General features: G+C 34.7%; 1 pseudogene across 1 annotated transcript; it reads left to right on the forward strand.

The window, feature by feature from the left end:
* The first annotated feature begins 584 nt into the window (after positions 1 to 584).
* LOC145116658 (hyperosmolality-gated Ca2+ permeable channel 2.5-like) lies at positions 585 to 3,084 on the forward strand (annotated as a pseudogene). Its single transcript, XR_013712243.1, has 7 exons — positions 585 to 656; positions 822 to 1,235; positions 1,407 to 1,550; positions 1,634 to 1,697; positions 1,801 to 2,378; positions 2,447 to 2,726; positions 2,788 to 3,084. The product of XR_013712243.1 is annotated as a hyperosmolality-gated Ca2+ permeable channel 2.5-like (transcript).
* The last annotated feature ends 1,974 nt before the right edge of the window (positions 3,085 to 5,058 follow it).

Below are 5,058 nucleotides of genomic sequence, written 5' to 3' on the forward strand. Positions count from 1 at the left end.
ATAATAACCAAAAAATAATTCAATATTTATATAATTATATTTTTATTTTATCATAGATATTTATTCATTTATTCATATATTAGTTTATTGGATTTTTAATTATGTTGATAAAAAGCCATAATATAAAATAATATTTTTTCTGAATAATTTTTTACATATAATATAAAGTTATGATGTTATTTTATCAGCATTGTTTTATAAATTATCATTTTACAACTAAATTATTTATTTTTATGTTTTTTATTGAATCTTCTACAATAAAAGGAGATTTAATAGCCTGTTTACGTAATTCAAGCCTTTTAATTCTATAGTTGTGTACTTGTGTTTTTTAAATATCCGTTTTTTAAAAAACCAAATAAAGAAAATACATCCACCAGGATTATAATTTCGTCATTTGGATTTTTTTTCGTTAAAACTATTTAGATCCAAGTTCATTTGATCGGGTCGGGTGACCCGATCCATAAAAACTAACTAGTTATATTTGAAACGGTTATGACCGATTACAATTGTCAAATCTGGGACCAGTTGTAACTGAAAACAGGATTATAACACTGAAATTCGATTAATTGAATCCAGAGTTTCAATATCTCTCCAAATTGTAGAAGCAGATCTCCAATTTTGATCTTTGCGGCTTATACAGATCGCGATTTCAACCGGTAAGAGTTCAATTTTATGGTTTTGAATCACGAAAATTTTGTTTATTTAATCTAAGCTTGAAATTTCTGGATATCTTGAACCCATTGTCATTTGCATGTTTGCCTATATGATCATGCATTCGTGCCACACAAAGCAGCTGTTCTGAATTATCTTCATTGCTGTAGTTGGTTAATACTCGCTGAAGCTCTGCCACGTGCCCACGTGCTATCAAAGGTGGCAAGCACTAGCACCCCATACATACACCCTCCGACCTCAGTCTCAGCCTGCAAATTTCCTCCGTCGGAGAATCACTGAAATGAAATGAATGCGGAGAGCTTAATAGCATCGGCGACGATCAACATAGGGCTTGCACTTGTGATCCTGTGTCTCTTCTCCGTGTTCCGGAAACAGCCTGCCAATGCCAACATATACTACCCTCGTCGTCTCGCTCTTCGCCATACAATTTCCTTCGATCGTTCCTCCAACCGATTCTTTCCGTCCGTTGATTGGATCCGAGATGCTGTTAGAGTTACGGAGGACGAAATCCTTTCTACCCTCGGCCTTGATGCACTCGTTCTCATCAGATTTTTTAAACTCGGGTAATTACCAAAACTTCCATTTCCCCCTTTTTCTCTTTTACAATAATCCCTCTCTTTAATAACACGATAGATAGCTGTAGTGATTGTTTCCATGGCAAACTAACATAAATTAGGGCACTCAATACTACCGATTTTAATCTATTAGAAGTCCTGCATCAATTCACTTGACAGGATAAAGTTTTTTGTGGTATGTTCTGTTGTCGGATTGATGGTTCTTTTGCCACTCAACTATTCTGCTGTCTCCCCTGAGCTATCTTCAAGCTCGCGTTCTATGGACTCTTTCACCATTTCCAATATACCTAGAGGATCAAACAGGTATGGATTCTCAATTTCTCATCAAAATCAAATTGTATCTTAGGGTACCAGATTATACTAATTCACTTCGTTCATTTCCACAGGCTTTGGGTGCACTTTTCATCATTGTGCTTTATATCTTTCTTGGGAATATATCTCCTTCACAAGGTACTCATTTACTTTTCTTTATGTTCTACTTCATTTAAAAAGTCAACTTTTTATTGCATTTGAATATTTTGGTGAGGTTCATAACAGGTGATGTGATCTCTAGGAATACAAGGTTGTCCTTATGAAAAGAATTCAACAACTTCGTAACCTAAGGAATCAACCGAGTCAACTCACTGTTCTTGTTCGACAAGTTCCTTTATGCGATGAACACAAATCACTTAGCTGCAGTGTTGATCATTTCTTCTCCAAATACCACCCTAATGCTTATCATTCCTATCAAATTCTATATGCTGGAAACAATCTTGAGGTACTACTTATTCAAATTTAGTAATTTACTCTCACATTCACATACACAAACATGAATTTAATCTGTACTTTGTAGGAGTTACCTGTTGCTTTTGTAACATTTCGGTCACGTTGGGATGCTGCCCTTGCTGCCCAAACACAACAACATCCAAATCCATTATTGTGGATCACTCAAATGGCTCCAGAACCTAGAGATGTATTGTGGAAGAATCTATCAATCCCTTATAAGCATTTGGTACTTTATAGAACTGGAGTAATTGTCACAGAAATTCTTTTCACTATATTCTTTGCTATTCCAGTAACTGCAGTTCAGGGAATAACACAGTTTGAAAAACTAAAAAAGTGGTTCCCTCCAGCCATGGCTGTCCAATTGATGTAAGTAAGTAACTTTTTTTTTTTTTTTTTTTTATATTTGAAAGTAAATTTGTGTTGCATTTCAACAGACCAGGATTGAGCTCGGTTATTACAGGATATCTTCCAAGTGTGATTCTTAGTGGATTTGTTTATGTTGTTCCTTTTGTTATGAAAGGAATGGCAAGAATAGCAGGTTATGTTTCAAGAAGTCAACAAGAACAAAAAGCTAGCAACATGGTTTTTTATTTTTTAATGGGAAATGTCTTTTTTTTAACCGTTTTATCCGGATCTTTACTTGATCAAATTGGGAAAACTTTCATTCATCCAAAAGATGTCCCAAGTCGCCTTGCTACAGCTGTCTCTGCTCAAGTAAGTCCCATACTTTTTATACCATTATTTATATATTCTTAATTTCTTTTCCTATGTTCAGGCAGATTTTTTTATGACATACATTTTGGCGAGTGGGTTATCTGGTTTTTCTCTTGAGATTCTTCAACCTGGATTACTTACATGGGATGCTTTAAAAATACGTACATGGGGTCGAGGAAAAAAGAAATCCAATTATCTTTCTTCATTTCCTTATTATAGAGTTATTCCCTTTGTTTCTCTCTTTTTACTTGTTGGCATTGTGTACTCCATCATTGCACCACTGCTTCTTCCGTTTCTAGTTGTCTACTTTCTTCTCGGATACGTGGTATTCATTAATCAGGTTTGTTCTTTATTATAATATGCAACAAATAGCAACTTACTTTCATTTATTTGTTTGTTATAGCATGAAGCATCTTACTTTCCTTTTGTCTAAAAAATCTTTCCAATTATAGAAATCTTTATAGTTATACTTGAATAGATTTTTCAAAGTACAATGTCTTAATACAGATGCAAGATGTGTATGAAACAACATACGAGACATGTGGGCAGTATTGGCCCCACCTTCATCACCATGTGGTGGTTGCCATCATTATCATGCAAATCACCATGATCGGTCTCTTTGGACTAAAGTCAAAACCCTCTGCATCTTTTGCGACAATACCACTCCTTGTTTTCACTATAGCTTACAATGAGTATTCCAAGTTTCGTTTTCTTCCTACATTTTACACATGTTCCGTAAAGGTACACTTTTGATTTTCTTGTACTGTGTTTGACGTGCATTTTACAAATCTCTTGTCTGTGGAAAAGAGGTTAATGCCCTTGTGAATCTTGCAAATTTATTGTTGGTTAGGATGCGAAGGATAATGATGAATTTGACAAAGATGGGCCAAGTGATGCTGCTTGTCGTGAAGCCATAGATGCATATCGTCCACCTTCTTTGCCTCAAGTGTGTGTTGGAATGGAAGAATCAACCTCAACACAACCGTTATTATCATCGATTTCTTAGTTGTTGTTTTTTTTTTCTTTCTATTTTTGGGATAGGGGCGAGCCTCGTTGGGTATGCAAGGATTTGGATGAACCTATATTGTAGAAATATGATTTTAATCAATCTGATTGGTTTTTGTTTGAAAAAAGGGTGTCTTTCCTAGAATATGAACATGTCATTTTTAGGCTATTAGTAACTTAACTAAACATGTAAAAAAATCAATACCACAAGTAGAGAGTTTATACTTTTGCTTAATTTCCTTGGTAAGTATTATCCATGAGTTAACAGCCTAACAGGTGAGCCTTTTTTCCATTTAACTAATAGTGTTGTTCTTCTTTTGTTGTGGTTCACTCGTTTTGCATTGTTTAAAATGTATAAGTTAGTTTAAGAACAAAGGGTCGAACATAAAACAAGTGGTATGAGGTGTTCAGGGTTAGAAAAAAGAGAAGGTTCAAGAACTAATTTGAACGAAGGCGCCCCAAAACAAAGGATCACATAAAGTGCGCCCCCAATGCTCGAAAATGTTAATTATCCCACATCGGTATGACACGATCCTTTATGTCTTTATAGATGTTGAAGTCTCTCATCATTCCATAAGGGCTCTTTTGGAGAGACAATATATATATATATATATATATATATATATATATATATATATATATATATATATATCTTACATGGTATCAAAGCAGACGTCCGCAATCTTGTGGCTTGATACATCCTAACCTCATTGATTCCTTATTTCTCTATATATGTTCTGCCCTCCATCTCTCCATGATGGTTCTTTTTGAGAGACAATTTTGGACTATAGTTCTTTTCGAGAGACAATCTTGGACTACATATATAACCAACTAGAATCCATATTCTACATAACAACATTAGAAGCAAAACAAAAAAGTACAACCGAATTCCATACTTTTCCTATAACATTAACAAATCAAAGAAGTTTGAGGAATTTGGCATCAAAACTTAGTTGGAGGCTTCAACCTTTTAACCTTTCGAGTCTACCTTTTTTCGGTGTTCTACAACAACCCCTTCATAACAAATCCATGGCATGAGTATTAAAATTATTTAAAAACCAATGTCACAGTAGAGAGAGGTTATCTACTATATTGTTTCATCAAGTAATAAGCATACACTATTGCCAATGTGGGATTAATCCACGTGGTAGAGGTGGAAGCTTCTTAGATTGGAGGTCTCGGGTTCAAACTCAGACATAGGTGAATTAACTAACTTGGTGAATTTAACTTCTAATTACTAACCAACCGTTCAAAAACAATAATAAGCATACACTACTAGAAACATAGGTTTCAGCGAGCGGTAATCGCTAATGTCAATTTACGATGG

The sequence above is a fragment of the Lactuca virosa genome, chromosome 5, assembly GCF_052849685.1.
Source record: "Lactuca virosa cultivar CGN04683 chromosome 5, Lactuca_virosa_CGN04683_v6, whole genome shotgun sequence".
Classification (NCBI taxonomy): domain Eukaryota; kingdom Viridiplantae; phylum Streptophyta; class Magnoliopsida; order Asterales; family Asteraceae; genus Lactuca; species Lactuca virosa.